This window comes from Malaya genurostris, chromosome 1 (assembly GCF_030247185.1).
Source record: "Malaya genurostris strain Urasoe2022 chromosome 1, Malgen_1.1, whole genome shotgun sequence".
Taxonomy (NCBI): Eukaryota; Metazoa; Arthropoda; class Insecta; order Diptera; family Culicidae; genus Malaya; species Malaya genurostris.
In genome coordinates, this window is record NC_080570.1 from 598,033 (window position 1) to 616,610 (window position 18,578).

Here is an 18,578-nt window from a genome sequence, read left to right on the forward strand (position 1 = left end):
TTATGGAGCATTGCTTGCGTTACGTTTTAGTAAGTTGCAGGTGATACAAAACGTTACATACGTTACTATTTTGTTAGTCATATGCGTTACGAAGCCTTACATGCGTTACTTTTTTATGAGTTATAGGCGTTACGAAGCGTTACATGCGTTAACTTTTGGTGAGTCTTAGGCATTACGAAGCGTTACTTTTTTATGAGTTATAGGCGTTACGAACCGTTACACGTGTTACTTTTTGCAAGTTATACACGTTACGAGTCGTTACAAGCATTTGGTTAGTTCCAGGTGTTACAGAACGTTACATGTCTTTATATTTTTAAATGGTACAAGCATTACGAGGCGTAACATCCGTTACTGTTTTGTAAGTTTTGTGTGTTAGGAAACGTTATATATGTTTCTTTTTGTAAGTTCATAATTTTAACATATTGAAGTCACTTAATTGCAAAATCTACTGAAAATGTCAAAATTATAAAATGATTAGAAAAGATCCTACGACGACATGGAATACACTGATAGAAATTAGCACGAACTTATCGAAACGAAAACTTGAATCTAATTTTGAAGGGAAATGTGCATAAAAATTATTGAAGTGAATTCAATGTTCATTTCTTTCCATGAAGGAATCATTAGTTCTTTTTCTGATATGAAAGTATTAAGTAAATTGAAATATTATTTCACATGATTTAACGGTTTCATTATTTTAAATGGTACCAATAGTCACGTACCGAAAGAGAGGGGTCCTGGCCCCTCCCGAAACAGATACAAAAAAAAGTTTGAGAAATATTCTGGCTTTTGAGAGTAACGTAATGGTGAAAATTGCACTACTGAAAAAGTTCGCAGCGGCAGGTCTTGGATCGGCATTGTATACTTTTGGAGGACTACATCAAAACAGAAAAAAGTCAGTACTAGCGTGCGTTAATGAAGCAATTGAAGACCGAAATCGCTGTGAAATGGCTTTACATGGAGCACATTAACATCGTTACCATGATTAACCCTCGTTCACCTGATTTGGTTTCCTCGTACTATTATCTGTACTCAAAGGTGATTTATCTCTGAGAACTGACACTTAGAAAATTTTCGATTTAAAAAAAATGTTTAGATTACATCAGATCTGGACGTTTCATGCGTTTCTAAGATAGTTGGCATTATTTTTTTTTTAAATTTAAGCTGTATTTATATAAGACAAAATATGTGAACCTTAAATTGCCTATATCTGTCCACACTTTGCATATTGTATACAAAAATCCCTTTTCACAAGGTTGTTTTTTTCTGAAAGCATAGGTAAAATATTGATAACATGCACATTTAAGTTATTCGATTCACTTCTGTCATAACCTCGACCAAGGAACTTGACATTCGATCGAAATTATTTACCAGCCTTGGGATGTGTACTGGACATTGATGCAAATATTTATTATTTCTTAAATTTCATATCATGTCTCCAACAAATTGAAACCCATAAACACAAACATACATTCTTGGCATGAAATGTGTACAGTGACGGTCAGAGATTTTTTTTTCAATCATTTCAATTATCCCATGAAATGTATTCAAGTATTTGAAAAACAACGTGCGACTTTTGAGAATAGCGGTTTTAAACAAAATTGGTTATCCGAAACCGAAACCCACGTAGTGAATGTTGCTTCCTCTATTTCGACCACCACTGTACATGCAAGTGGAAGCTTTTCAACAAATTAAGCAATCGAACATCGATGCTGGCGAGGCCAAGAAATACGATCAACGTTCGAGGTGGAATTGCATGTCCAGGTCTCGTATTGTATTCCGACCGTTTCGAATTAGAATCTCGTTATCGAAAGAAATAAACCTCGCACGTCTCCAGTATTTTCAACGTACGTGAGATTGCGAAGGAGGAATATGTTACCCTCGAAACCGAAGTTATATCGTGTGACACACCAGTGGGGATCTCTTTGCCAGTGCATGTAGTTTTTTTTTTCTTCAAGCTTCGTGACCGGGGTCAATATATTTCCAATCCGACTTGCCCAACAGGTCACAAAAGAAGATGGCGAACAGAAACCTACGTGTGCAATGGCTGCAAATGTCTAAATTACGCTTTTTTTTTGGTCAAAACTTACAATTCCATGCCCCACCTGAGCCTCACCGGATGATCATAAATTCTTGTCTTATGAGCATTTTTTGTACTATGTCTCCTCGATGGTATAAAACCTATAGCCGTAGCTGGATTGGGAACAAGAACAGCTCAACGCGGTTCGCATCTACATAAGTATCGCGCGGTGAGAATGAGTTATTCTCAAATTTTCCTTAAGTTATTGTTGGCTGATTAATATTTATTAGCTGATTCAGGACATAATTTTCAGACTTGTTCATTCTGTGTACGGATGTGACAACGGTATTAAATAGTGTTTCAAGCTTTTCTCTGTGTTACACAGCGAGCGGGGCTGCAGATTTATTCGTTTTTTATTCTATCGTGTTCGTCGTGGTACGTCCAGGAATTGAAAATTTTAAACAAACCTCAATTTTTCCTCAATCACATTGAACCCATCGCCGCGGCACTTGTGTTTTTTTTTACGCGAAATTAGGGGTTTCACTCGCTCACTTTAGTTTCGGATTTGAGTTTCTCGAATGAGCTATCATTTACTTTCGTAGGATTTCGTCTCATAATGAATAATAATTAATTTTAATAACAGTGTCGATGTTTTCCCGAAACGCGTTTGACCCATAATTATCGCTAGCAATTAGTTCTCAACACTCTTTTTCGAGTGTCGTAAAATTTAATGGTTTTTCTTTTCATTACACTAACCACAGAAAGTGTGCCTCCGGGTGTTAGTCGCAATGGCTCACATATTCTTCTCGGCAAGGGCCGACAATTAGGCACACGTTGCTACCGTTTGCTTCGCGCATTTTGCCCCATGACGATGCTGGCTTTAATCACCATCATCGTAACCATCACGATTGTTCCGTTCTAAGACAATGGGAATATGCGGCCCAGATCCTTGGGAAATTTCAACAGGCATCCAACGTTGTTGGCGAAGCAATGAGCCGTTCGAGAAACCATTTTTTCTTCGGTCTACTGATTCTCCAGAACATGCCTTTGCGTGATTGTGCAACTTTTCATGTTACCGTTCGGGATGTTCCAAGGATTCCAAAGAGGGCGTTTTCATTACATAATTATCTACGTAAATAATAATAATAATAATAAACTTTGGAGCATGTTGAAAATCAGGCGAACAAGTAAACGAAAAAGTGGCCATTTGCAAGCAGAACTTCCTGATATTTAAGACAGTGTGATGGAGGCCTATCATAAATGCGATGATGGTTTAGCAGTACATGTGCGAATGGTGAATGAGGCTGTCGTTATGTTCGGCCTGAAACATAACGGATGCAAACATGCAGGTGTGAACATAAGTTTGTAGATTGTTTCAAAGGTTTTTGTTTTGTGCATTACCAGTCTTTTTACTATGTAATTTGTGTAACTGTAAGTTTTCAACCAATGTATGTTTACCGAAATTTTTGGTAATCCTAAAGATGAAGCCTCAGAATTTGGACGCCTTCGAAATTACATAACAATACATAAAATTTGTCGACGGCAAAATAAAACAAAAAAAAAGTAAGTTACAACTTTTGCTTGAGCATCTAGTTAGCAAATGACCAAACCCAAGCTGCACACGAGCTTAAAAGTGCAAAAGAATACAGTTTTCATTAATTTTCAAAACATTCTAAACGATATTATGAATAGTTCCTAAATAATATCGTTCTTCGGGTTATTCCGATTTAATCATTAATACGTTAATCACCAGATGGAAGAAGAATTTTGTATCACCAAAAAGCATTGCGGGGGTTGGCTGGGTGCACACATCCATAGGATCGGCTTTTCTCCATTCAAACGAGAACGAGGCGAGCCGTTGTTCCATTTCTTACTTTTTTCGATACACAAGCTCATAAATTTTGAGGACTGCTCTTTCCGAGCGCAGTTTGGATAATAAAATAAGTTGATAAAAGTAAATTATAGCTGAAATAAATTGAATTAACTCAAACGCGTCGAGCGCAAGCGAAAACAAACAACAAAAAGACTCAAAAGAACCGCCCGCCCAGCAGGCATTGATCTCATTAGTCAAAAATGCACGATAGAAAAATGTTTTTTTGAGATATGCAATAAATTTTATCATGCAGGACAATAATAACTTTACGTAACACTTGAGTACAAGACTTCCGTTTTTAAGTTTTTAAAAAGCTACGCGTGTTGAAAAAATTATCTTGAAACTTACTTATTGCAGAAAAAATTCACATCATTATTACTGAAACACAATTTACCTTATTATCATCCATGTCCAAAACTTTTCAAAGTATAATCCATTGTAATCCACATAGGTAAAACACTGGTAATCCAAAATCCTGAAAAATAAAATCGTGAAAATTTATTAGTAAAACTTTGATCTGTTTGCGGGTTTGCCATATCTATTCGAAATAACACGAAACGACAAACAGTTAAGCCAAATCTGAACCATCAATCAAGATAATTGCAGCCCACTCTACAGACCGAAAAGTTAATCGAAAAATTATGGGCACTGACTTAATGAGCAAATTAATTCAATTTATGCATTGGAAAAAAAAGGCTTACTCACATTGGTCCAATATGTTCGGATAAGATCATTCTGGTAGGACCAAACCAAACAGAAAAAAAATATCGCAACCGATACCATTCCGCTCATTCAAAATAATAAATATTCTTTGCGGTCAGCCATTTGCATCTGGTTACAATGCGCCATGACATCGCGAGTCACCATATTGCTCTGCACCACGATATGCGGATACGGAGCAGAGCATCGAACACAGTGCATAATTTACTACGACTATTTGCATACTTTCTGGCGCGTGAGTGCATAATAGCACTAAATCATTGATTGCATGTTTGGCTTGCGGTTCCACTACTGCTTCGTCGAGGCCTACTGAATATATATATATTTTTTTTCGTTCCCGCTAGCCACACCAAAATTTATTATTTTAATTCAGTCTGTAAATTGTGGGAAAATTATTGGAAATTTTATGGGTATCATATTTCATGCCATTTTGGTAAAAAAAAACTTAGACAACATACGACGAACAATTTAATTCTAAATAAACGAACAACTAAATTGTACGAAAGAGACGACTTTTTACGATAATCGCTCAATTCTCGCCCTGCAGACGATTCAATCCCCAAAAATCGTCTCAACTGGTCCAACGAGCGTCAATTCCCCGCAGTGACCGGAATTACTGCCCCAAAAGTCATGAATATTTGATTGGAAAATATTAGATCTCCCTCCTTGGCCATTTTAGTTGAAATATGGTGGACAACGATGTGTTCGTTTCATCCTGCTGTGGCGTTGATGGTATAAACACTCATTTTAAAATGACTCTCAATTGACTCGTAAATCCTGATCCAGATAACACGTTTTCATTGTTCTGAGCATCTCTGCCCGGAAGGTTTCTACTCGCCGGCCTTCGGTTATTTCGATCGATTCGTGCAAAAAAGGGAAAAGACAATAGTCGGATGGATATACCGGCTTCCGAAAAAGCATTACCTCGCATAGATAACAATTAAAACACATAAAATCAACCCTTTTTATCTACACACAGATTCATTGGCGAGAAACCGGCGCTGATGGGATTGTTTAGTCCGAGCTCGGTTTGTATTAGTATGAAAGAAAATTCAGGATATTTGCATTTGAAAAAACAAATGGATAGAAATCCACTGTTTGCAATAGTAGAAAACTCAAACGAAATGATTATGTTAGCTACATGTTTCATTAATATATTAAACAAAACAACACACACACATTCTTGACTCTAGAAATCCGATCCAACTACGACTGTCGCCAATCAGACTGACCAAATACGTTGACTAGAATCTGCCAAGTTGCACTGCTACCGATTAGAAGGAAACGTCGAGTCCTTACAGCTTCTACTAAGCCCGCAGAATAGATAACCCTCGTCCATGTGCCGTAACAAAAGCCATTTTAATCCACGGGTGGGTGACTTGATGTATGCTGATGATGTACACTTTTAATGGGACGAACTTTAATATGTTTGTATAACTTTTCATTAAATCCTCCCGTAAATCCTTTTGCCACTCATGTAGCCTCCTGGTAGAGAAACGCCAGAGGGATCTGATTTTCCTGCCATCTCATGGTATATCAGGTCGGTTCTGACTGCAATCGCCCGACTGAACACAGAAGAGTGAAAGCCTGGTTAAGCCTACACCACTGGACCGTCCGAACTCCCCGGTGAGAGTGTATGTCGTGTGTGCTTCTATGAAAATAATACACTGATAATGAGACATTTTAATGGGCCGGAGATATAAACGTGTCATTGATATATTGACATTGTTCTTCTGTCCTGCACACTCAACGCAAGCTTCGAAATATCGTAGGTGCGACTGAGTCAATTCTACACGGAACGACCGAAATTAGCTCTGCGCCTAATTCGTATTACTGTTTTTGAATTAGTTGATTCTAACAACAAAATTTCCAAAATAACTATAAAATTAGTTAAAATGTAGAATTTACTGTGCTGAAAAAAACTCTTATTTTTAGAGAATGTGTTTAGTTGGCGAATATTCTGGACACAAACCAGCAATATTTCAATCCAACACGAAATTCTCATTGACAACTAATTTCGTTATTAAAATCAGAAACTTTGATTCTATTTATCTATCACCGTCATTACTGAAGGACAGCAGTGTCAAAGCAAAACAATCCATTCAAAAGCTAAAAGGGACAGTCTTGTTGAAACTGCTCGCAAATTGTTTAGATGTTTTTCGCATGTGTTACGATATATCCCTATATAAATTTCTAAACCGATATGTAAAAATGACGTAAACTGTTAGTGGAAAGTGTATTTATTCAGAATTTGTGCGCAGTTGAAGCGATTGTGCGTAATAATGTTTTTACAGTGATGTGAATTTCGAATGTTTCACTCTAATTGTGATGAAGTTTTTTTGTATCTTCAAACCTTCCGAGCTGCGCCGTCCGGTGTACTATTTGTATTCGGTTTTTGTTTTCCGAGTGCTCAAAGTTTTCAGTGAGAATGAAGAAACAGTGATTTAGAAGAAAAAAAATTCAAAAAGATGTTTACGTTTCGTTTATGTCTTTTTCTCCAACACAACATCGTATTTATACCTGCCAATATAGAAAAGACAACCGCGTCTGAATTTTTTTCGGCAGTAGTGTGCCATCTAGTGGCTAGTAGTCATTAAGGTGTTACCGTTTCGGTGACAGGGCGCCATATAGCTGCAGATTGCAGAAGCCAATTCAACCATTCATATTGGTTGAAAACAACATTATATTTCTTTAATTCAACTAAAAAATTAGTTGACTGGATATGAAGTGTGCCTTAGCTAAGAAATGACAGTACGTTTAATTTGTGAATTCAACTAAAAAAGATAGTCATTTCAACAAATATTTTATTATTATTAAGGGAATGAGAATAAAAAATCTAAATCAGCAAAAGTAAGATTTTTTTAGTTGTCTCAAAAAATAACTAACTAAAATCAGCAAATCAACTAAATTTTTCGCGAAAATGCTGATTTCGGTCGTTCCGTGTAGATTCCCGGCACGGTGCTTACACAGCGCGTTGCCGTCAGCCATTTTTCAGTCGCCCTACTCCCTCTTCTACGAGACAGAGCAACGTTTCTGCGTCAAAAGGAAAAAGTGTCGGCTGTCGTAAAATATAGATTTGTTTTCCCAATATCTCTCTATTCTTTTACAAAAAGGCTGACGGAAACATGCCAAGATCATAAACATAACAATACAAACAATTTTTATAATTTATGTTTACAAAAAGAACTTTTGCGTGGACAAGAGGGTGTAACTCGATAGAAACGAAATTCACGCTATAAATCAAACAAAGTACTTGTAAACGAAGTTTATTAGATCTGTGTGGTTCATACAATTAATAGTTTTCGATAATTGTATGAAGACGAACATTGTTCAAAGTGTCCACCATCAGTTAGATGTATGAGCTATATTAAACTATATTAAACGATTAGGATACTTTTTGTGGTGTTCCTATTTCAGTGTTATCGCCTTCGCGCAGTGTGACAATAACACGATCTCATAAATATGTAGATTACGCGTTATCTCTATTTACGATGCTGCAGTGCGAATTCTAATTCATTAAATGTACAACAGCGACAATAGTGCTGAAAGTTCAAAGTATGCGCCTACAGGATGGTGGCTGACAACGCCATATATATATATATATATATATATATATATATATATATATATATATATATATATATATATATATACAATTTCATCCAATGAATTCCAGTTGATGAACCCGGCAAAGGAGAATAAGATCAATTTTTTCTCATAAATTTATTATTTTTCCGCTGGCATTGGGCACGTTATGCTTGTTTATTGGCAAAGCTTAGCCATCGTTGCTTCTATTCAACTATCAGAACGAACATGTCCAAGCTGCGTGAATTGTTTTTCAGTCTGTTTTTTTGGTGAATCTTTTTTTCCATTTCATTTTGATACGAATATTTGCTACTTCGAACTGGTCCGTTCGGTTGCTGTTTTATTTTCAATACTCAATCCTTTTTTTCGTTTCTATCACACACACAAAGTTATTTTCACATGTTATAGTATTTAAATTTTATTATCTGATCGGTGTAATGGTTTCTGTGCTATAAATTATTGGAAATGCGGATTTGCTGCTTCACCACAGGGATGAGTTTTTTTTTCGTACGAATCGTACTGTTAGTTGGTGTGACTTACATTTTTAATATAAAACTAAATAGTTGTATAAATCGAATGACGATATGCAAGGTGTAATTTTACTAGTTTACCTAGTTTTAATTCAAAATCTAACATTGAAACATCAAAAGTGAAAATAAAATTTTCCTGTCACTGTATTAATATCATAAACCAAGTTCATCGATCAATATTATAGTTTTGCCTGAATACTTTCGAACCACAACATGGTGGCAGTTTTCTTGGATCGAATTTATTAGTCCACGAAAACCTGCTTACATTTCCTATTGTTCAGTGTTCTATTGTTTTTTCTTAATGATTTAGATTAGACTATGCGCACACAGTAAGTGACTATTAGATATCAATGTTCAGGATGATTACCATAATGAATATTGAGACTGTCATTTCATATTGCATATTCTGTGAAGAATGATCGAACTGGTAAGATCAATATAAAACTAAAATTTAAGCGTCGTCTCCAAGCAATCAAAAGTTCCACAGTACCTGAAAATATCCACTAAATATTAGAGCTCTAAAGTACGCATGGTACTTTTTGATAACTTGAACGTACAGAACAGATTCTGAGAAAACTTTCTCGCTGCTTAAAAACTGTACACACCGAATTATTTTTACGGGTACCGACATCCGACATCGACAGTTTTACTGACTTTCAAATAGCTGAACATATTCGGTAATCTATTCAGTAAAAGTTTTGTTTGCTGAATGAGAGAGAGTAGAGTTTCACTGAACTTCGATCTGTCATAATTCTACTGACTTCTTCATCATTCAATACCGCCGTTTGGCGAAATTTACAAACAATCCTAAATCCTAACGTCTTGATCCGTAAAGTATTACTGTTTTTTGATAAATTTAGTTTTGTAGATCTGTGTAGGAAGGAGCAATTTTGTTTTCAAAACATATTTCCATCCGATTAATTAAATTATTTGCGTGTGATGAATGAATTGAATTACATTCGCTCTCCAGAAATAATTTATGCAAATAAAATGATTAAATATCTTTCGGATGCTCAATGCATGTAGATCACCCATCATATTTTTAGAGTGCGGAAATAAAACAGTTGTAGAAGACTTTTTGAATATATTCACTCAATGAAAAGTTACCGCCAGGAATCAGTATTATCTATTTTGTGCACAGCAATCAATTCGCACCACTATTTTTTGCTCTACAAATCTAGAATTTTTTACATATTTACGTCCGAAAATGATGTTATTTGACAGATCTGTATTTCAGCTGAATGTATAGTGATGATAACTGAAATTCTTCAGTTTGTCAAGAGAAATGGTATTTCACAGACCGTGTCAGTAAATGTATCGTAACTTTTACATTGGATTTTCCGATATTCAGTAGTTCCGTAGATATATGACCGTAAGTTGGATAAATTTTACGTATCTTTCAGGAAAAATAATATTTTACAGATCGTTGCCGCAAAAATTATTACTGAACACAAAATAGAAATTTTTAACAAATTATAAAAGAAAACATAGGATGTTCTGAAAATGTTAGACCCTACGGGCTCCCTGGAGTAATAAATTGATTTTATAGACAAAAAACTGTAAACGCGTTTTTCTTGAAAGCAGGTTTTGAAAGTCCGTGTCCATCGTCATTCAAAAACTACTGAGCCAATTTTCTCCAAATTTTACACACACTTTCTACATATAAAAAACCATACCCCAACGTTTTCCTTTCCGTTGTGTGTTACTTTGGGGAGGTTTTACAGCTACAAAATGGCGGATTTTTTCGTGAAAAATCATAGTTTTCACTTTGAACAACCGCCAAAAATTCAAAATATTAAAAAAAAATCAAACAGAAACGTTGGGGTCTAGAAAAACTTCTACTCTAACTATGCTGCTTTGATTTGTTGACTTCTGATTAGTCTGCGCAGAGATACAGTCGACATCGCAAACCATGTTTTTTTAAGAAGCGTTCTCAAAAATACCTCTTAACCTACTTATTTCTCAATATTTTTCCACGAAAAAACTACAAAATGTTGTTCGAATGATGCTTTTCATAATTCAAAACATTTGAATTCATTTCGTTGCACGATAATTCTGAAAAAAAATTCTCAAAATTTGACACTGTACGTAATTTATGCAAACAAAATATTTGTTATGCAGTGAATATATCATAAAGCATGTTCTAAAATTGACCAGACAACGTAGCGTCAGATATCGACATTTTGACTATAAACGATAGACTTTAGTTTCTTCGAAAAAGGCCTACACCAAAGGCCGAAATGTGGGACAGTAAACAAGATTCGTTTGTATTATAAGACTGAGACAGACGTTTTCCAGTTTTCCACGTTTTAAACAAAAAATAAAGAACGAATATAATGGGGGTGCCAAATTTTGAGAAACCTTTATTAGCGGGAAGTATATGAAACCATGTTCGAATGAATTCTCTGTTAGTTTCAACTTCTATATATGTAAATGTTTATACATATTCACTTTATCAATTTATATATGTATAAATATATACACATATATGCACATATACATGAATATATGAATACATATATACATATATGAGGCACGTAAATGTTAAAGGTAAAGGTAGGGCTTTTCACAAATATAGTGAATTTGTTAGATCTTTACTGCGGCACCGAAGCAAATAAAATGAGATTATACTTCCGAAGTCTACAAGTGACGCAATCTTTGGTAAAACGCTGGAAACATCAATTTAAGTTTACTGAAGCCTTTTTGACTAAATCACAGCATCCTCTTGAGGGAAATGTTCTTCACCTGAATTGATATATGATTTTAATTGATACAATACATTCACATTTGAAGGCTGCCAAACATTCCAAAGCTTACAGTAAATATTATTCATTATACGTTTGCGATTAACATAATCGAAACAAATATCAAATCTCAAGTTTAAAGCTTTCGAAATGAATAAAACAGAACTATGAGCACCACTAACAAAGTTACTCCACGCAACTGTTTCAATTTTCCACGACCCTCCCGGCACAATTCCTGCACTCTACACACATACGGCAGGACTGGACGTATTTTTATTGTTATTGTTTAATTTTTAGTTACCATTACAATAAAAAGACTTGATGGCTTATTCTATCTCATGCATTTGTGCACATATTTTTGCTTTGGCTCGTTCGTCTGTTCCTTCAGGGTAGAGTCACGGAATCGGCTCATTTGAATGCACTTTTTTTACCACGACCCCATCCCGGGGTCAGGCGCTTTGTTTTCCCTCGGTTCTGTGCATCACGCCGATAGTATCGCTACCGTAGCGTTTGTCGGACGTCCGTATGGCAATTTGGATGTGCAATGACAAGTCCAACCTGAAACGTTTGCCTGCGGGACTGATTCCGTAATTGAGCAATAAATTTGCCGCCCAACAATGACAAGCCCCATTGGAAGCATCTCGTCAAGATATCATTTTAATTAAACGTTCTGCCCGTCAGCAACTTTTCAATGGTAGCGAATTTTGCTCATAAATTATTCACCATACAACACATCGCCGTAGGTTGTACTCGAAGATTGCAGAACTTCTGATTGCAAAGACGCTATGACAGGAGTGAGGAAGATCATTATAATAAACACGATGATGATAAAAATCGCGCATACCCAGGCGCAAACTAAAAAGCATGAGATCCGCAAATTACTCGCGCACAGCACCATGAATCGCGTACAAACCTGAATAGCTCTGTAAACAGTCGGAGAACACGTTTCTAAATAAATAAACACAAATTAATAAGCACTCTAATAAAAACGTATGTTGCTGTCATTACATTAGTAATTAATTATCATAATATACATTTACAAAGCCCAATTCGCTACTGAATTTTTATAGCCATCAGCGATATTTTTATAATTCAAATTATGTATCAACCTGCGTACGACAAGGTAAGCACTGCACATTCTGAATTTATAAAATCGTGAAGCCTGCTTTTGTATCAATAGTAACATTAGGTTCAAATAATTTCAGTAATGTAAGAAATAATTTGGAAGTGATAATACCTTCGAGGGAGGTTTGTTTAATAATGCTAATCTTCCCTTTTTCAATTTATAACGCAAAAAAGGAAACTTGCTATTAAACAAGAGTGTATCTCGGATTGAAATCCACTTCACAGCGTTCCAAATGGTTTTCCAGTAACTCCCGAGGCTTTTGATAGTAGGGGCAAGCTCCCGAATCAACCGTCTATAAATATATTTAATCCATTACCATTTCCATTACTTCCACTAAATTAACCATTAACGCCATCTACCGGAAAGTAGCGATAGTGAGGCGAGTATCCCTTTCCGGTGCTGTTGATCGTCAATAACTGAAAGCAGTGCCTTTTTACCTGTTCTAACCGTCCGGGTTCGTCCGTCGGTACCAGCCCTTGAAGCTCCTACCAGAGGCAGCGCAGTAGAGATGATTCCGAAGCTGTAAAAATTTACGAGCCAAAAAGCACTCATATCAACTCAATTTTGAAAGAAACGGATTTTGGTACGTCTTTCATCAGAAAAAATAGGATCGTGCTGCATTCGAGGGTTTTATAATGAAGACTACACACACCAAAGAAACAGCTGATTACTTAAGTTTCAGCACGATACAATCTTGTAATTTACAGTCAAAGGTCTAATACCCCCATCTAAAAATCCACAAGGACGACTATGGCCACGTATATGCTGATGCTGCTCGGAAACAAGTTTCTATTTACTCACACACTTTCAATTCTCAGGTAGTTTCGGTTGAATTCAGCTTGTGGAATTAAGCAATAGCTAAAACCCATTCGATGGAATTTATTGATTATCAAACGACCCGAACACCCCGCGGTTTTTTTTTTCTAGGTAGGACAAATACGTTTTCCATATGTTGCTAGCAAATGAAATAATATTGTGATGACATGAACTAGTCATACCCGTACTGTAGCACTTCATTTCGAAGCGTTTGGAATTCGTCTCGGAATTTGGAAAGCCTAGTGAAGCGTGAAGAACATACAGGAAATTTGCGGCCCGCGCACGGGAAGAGAACTATGGCACAGAGTGAAATATGAGCCGGCAGTCGTCGTGCGAGTTCCTGTATATTGCTGAACGTACTTCTGCTCATTCCCGAAGTAGGTTTCTGCTTGGGCGGTTAAAATTAGAACGCCATAATAGTTGAGAGTTCACGGTCCATTAGGGCCAGACTCTCGCATCGGAAGGCGATCCCCGCTTGAGTGGCATTTCTAAATTTATACATCGTGGAAATTTATTGGATTTAATATTTGGAATCTGCCACAAAAAGCCACCATGACTGTTTCCTTCGTTTCTCTTTTCGATTTCAATACCACTACCGGTTCGTCCCAAAAAGACGGGAGAGATATTCTTAATTAGCCCCAGCACACCTCAAGCTCTGTCCACGCCCTACCGCCTCTGACAACGTGAATTTAATTTTCCAGTCTGGTGAACATTCTGATCACTGAAGAGTTTGCTGTCCTTCGAAACCCACCGTTCGACCACGCGGTCGATGAAAGAGAGTCAGAGAGTCAGACCCACACTAGATGTTGCGTTGTGCAGCGAAATCAAAATATGACTGCAATTAAACTATATTGTCGTGAATTTATCGTATAATCTGCTATTTATGAAATTGAGAAGAAGAAATCATTAATGAAGTCATAAATAACCAATCTATCTTAGCCCATATAGTGGACCGAGTATTCCTTTGCAACTGTGTCGGTATGAGAATCGGGGCAATCGTAATGGTTGTTTTCTGGAGTCGGCAAAAAAAATGTGAGTGATCTTAAGTGGTTGCTCTCCGCCTTTCCTACCGTATTGGCGATTTGATTTTCTTCAACATTTCGGTTTTTTCTTTGGATTCCACGATTTTGTCCATGTAGGAAATACTACTCTAATGGAGCCATAGTCATAAAAATAAATCCGATCTCAGATGATCATGTGGTTATCAAGGACGTTATGCAGTTGTAGAAACCTGTTTGCTGAATCAATGCATTTACGAAGATAAAAACAAAAACTGTTTGAAACTTTTAAAAGTAAAACACTTGTTAATTATGTTAATAGTCATTATATTGAAGTTTATCAAGGAAATGGTTGACTCTCGAAAAATGTTACAGGATACGATTGAAAACCGCTACTAGTTCTGTTTATATCACTGACCTTGCAACCTGACTGTCATTGAATCGTCACCCCCAGCACATTATTCGATTTTCTCTGATATTATTACCACAACTGAAGCTATCAGAGAGAATCAATAAACATGAGCCTATACTCTTGGCAAAGATCAGTAAATATCTCGGTGTTCTAACACAAACCAATTACCAGTTATCTATTGATAAATTGATAAACCGACAAAACATGGTGCACTTAATGGAAAAATTTCCGAAAAATCCACATCTTTCAAAGAGTTTTACATTACCTTCTACTTGGTAAACCTAATTGCATAATAATTATCTAGAACGGTGATTGTAGTCAACAATTGTCACAGCTTTGACTAAAGGAATTCAATTGGTTGAATTTAAGTTAAAATTTCATTCCAGACTACTGTTCAACTATTGATCATGTTGTTTGTGAAGGTATCGATTTGTCGAGATCTGGTGGCCTCATTATAGCCCGAGGAACACGACTCTGATATAAATGAGAATTATATTTGTATCAAAACTGTGAGGAAAATCACAGTTTCTCTACTTTTTTAAATGTGGTCATTCGATCAATGAGATTATAAAAAAAAACCTGTTTTAATCCATCTAGTGGTGTAATGATGCTTTTCTCATATCAATCATACTATCACATATAGTACTGTGGTATTCTTCAAAATACTTTTCTTCGATTATTAAAAGTATAACTGAAATCGGTTTGTTTTTTTTTTCCATAAATACGTTTATTTCTTAAGGTTGTTTACATAAGTTTTTCTTCGCCGTAGCATCACTTTTTCATAAAATTTTTATCCTAATATAATTCTAAAATAGTCACAACGATTTAAATTTATTAAAACATATTCCTCTTATTACTTAAATATCAGCTTAGGTAATTCGTCATCAATTATGAAATCTACTTGAAAATATTATTTGAACCAAACGATTAACTTCTATAAATTATAAAATAAGCTGTTATTTTCAGACATTTTGTTGATGATTTCATAAACTATTTCGATTTTGTTTGTATCATCACATAATTTCTATTCTAATTTAGCTATTAGTTGAACTCATGGTCGCAGCTGGAATCAGAACTAAGTCTTTGAAGGGTCCTTTATTTAATTGAAACTCCAATTTTCTTTATGAAATGATAAAGAAGTTTCATGTATGGAAGGTCACGACAAGCAAGAATGTCTCGAACTGGGACATTGGATAGTCTACCTTGGGTACGCAAAGAATTTATTAGTTGAGATCTGACATCACAATACTCCATTCCACGCATGTCCAAATGACATGATCAATATCCCGATAACCTTCTCCACAAGCACAATGATTAGTCTCGGAGAGCCCAATTCGAAGGAGATGTACGTCTAACGTGTAATGATGGGACATGAGTCTGGACATCATACCAATGAAATCCCTTCTCACATCCAGTCCCCTGAACCATGCCTTTGTCGATATTTTCGGAATAATTAAGTGCATCCACCGATCCAGATCATCTCTATCCCAAGAAGCTTGCAGCTGGCAAGTGTTCTTTAGCAAGATGCGCTATATAATTCGTTGAAAGCAATCGGTCGCTCATAAATTTCACATTTGGCTAAAATATCGGCTCTTTCATTGCCAGGAATGAAGCAATGAGCCGGGACCCAGACTATAGTGATTAGATAATTATTGTTCAATATGTCGTTCAGGCACTGTTTTATTTTGCCCAAGAAAAACGGTTCATTCTTGCCAGGCATGTTTGAGCGAATGGCTTGAATTGCACTCAGACTATCTGTGAAGAGGAAATAATGGTTTGGATATAATGTGACGATTACACTTAAGCTATAATGAACTGCTGCTAACTCTGCTATATAAACAGATGCAGCTTCTTGAAGCCTGAATGAGGCCGAAACATTATTGTTGAACATACCAAACCCTGTCGCTTCTTCAATTCGCGATCCGTCCGTGTAAAACATTTTCTCAGAGTCAATATGCCTGAACTTACTTGAAAATATTTTTGGGATTTCCATCGAGCGTAGATGATCCGGGATTCCACGAACTTCGCTCTGCATGGATATATCGAAAAATAAAGTTGAGTCAGGAGAATTCAGGATGCTGACACGGATAGGAATATATCTTGATGGGTTGATTTCCTGTGACATGTGGTTAAACTATACTGTCATGAATTTTGTTTGAGATCGAAGCTCGACTAGTCGATTGAAATTATTAATTACCATGGGATTCAGCACCTCACATCTTATTAGCAGGCGTGACGAAAGCTCCCAAAATCGATCTTTTAATGGAAGAACTCCCGCCAGAACTTCAAGACTCATAAAATCGGTTTGTTTGATCGTCTAATGATAAAAAGTATCAATAGTATAGATTTGCGGTCGATTTCGAATTTTTTTACGGTTTTTCGCCCTTTTCAGTGATGGTATAAAATTATTACACATTTTACCCTATATTTCCGGATCCGGAAGTCGGATCTGGATGAAGTTCAAGAATTCCGCGGGACCTTTCATTTGATCCTAAGTTTGTGAAAATCGGTCGCGCCATTTATGAAAAAATTAGAAAACATATTTCAGTTTTTTGCACATTTTACCGGAATCGGATGTCAGATCTATATGAAATTCATGAATTTAGTATGGAACCTAAAGAGCTTTAATTTGAATGTAAGTTTATGAAAATCGGTTTCACAATTTTACCCCGTAATTCTGAAACCGGAAGTCGGATGGAAATAATATTCAGGGATTCCGTATGGGACCGCAGGACCTTTCATTTGAACCTAAGTTTGTGAAAATCGGTTTAGCCATCTCTGAGAAAAGTTACATACACACATACACACATACGCACACACACACACATTTTGCGTACTCGACGAACAGAGTCGAATGGTATATGACACTCAGCCCTCCGGCCTCGGTTAAAAAGTCGGTTTTCACAGTGGTTGCATAACGTTTCTATATGAGAAAGACAAAAACATAATCAACATACTCAAAATACAATTGCATAAATTTAATACGAAGCAAATTAATTTCATCCAAAAACAATCAAAGTGCAAAATGAGAACAATATTGTCTAGTAGTGTTTTTATGGACATTACGTTAGACTTACGTTAATATCGCTATTATTAAGAATAACCAAGTCTATATATAACTTGCAAGAACGTAGTTTTTGGTGAGAACATTAATGTAAATTACTCTAATAAACCAACTATTATGAAAGAACGCTGATTTTTCATCTAGAGGTATTTTTATGCCTTTCTCTTAGCATAACACACAATTCTCTTATCATAACCACGCATAACACTCAACTATTCGATTGCGTTGAAAAGCGAAACGAGAAATAACTAATACAAATTTTCATGTTTTTATGCAACTACAACGAGTACGTAGTGAGAAACAGCTCAACTACTAATAATTAAAAGCGATTACAATTCAAGGAATACAAAAAATAGCATTCTTTTGCTTCAGTTTCTGTAGATAAAATAAAAACTAGGGTATTTTCAAACTGTAAAGAAATACTGTGAAATAATTAGTAGATAGTAAAATGAAATCTGTAACGTCATTCAATCATTTGTGTGACCGACGCACAGATGACGCTATCCTTGTCAAATCCATTTGATGTTCATAAAGTACCAACTTTCAGAAGGCTATATGTGACATTTCATGACATTTTGATTGGTCAGAAAAAAAGCGACAACAATTTAAGTGAAATTACTTTTGTCATTTTCAAAACAATTTCGAGGGTTAATTTGTCACTTAATTCGGCACAAGCTCGGCAACGGCTTC

At 36.0% G+C, this 18,578-nt stretch overlaps 1 protein-coding gene across 2 annotated transcripts in view; it reads right to left on the bottom strand.

Annotated features, from left to right (window-relative positions):
* The window catches only part of LOC131428861 (homeotic protein ultrabithorax-like), a 349,128-nt gene that overhangs the window by 132,444 nt on the left and 198,106 nt on the right, over nucleotides 1–18,578 (bottom strand). For both annotated transcript variants that reach the window (XR_009229404.1, XR_009229405.1), the window contains exon 5: nucleotides 4,288–4,368. The gene's annotated coding sequence lies outside the window, so the exon portion shown is untranslated. The remainder of the gene's footprint in view (nucleotides 1–4,287; nucleotides 4,369–18,578) is intronic.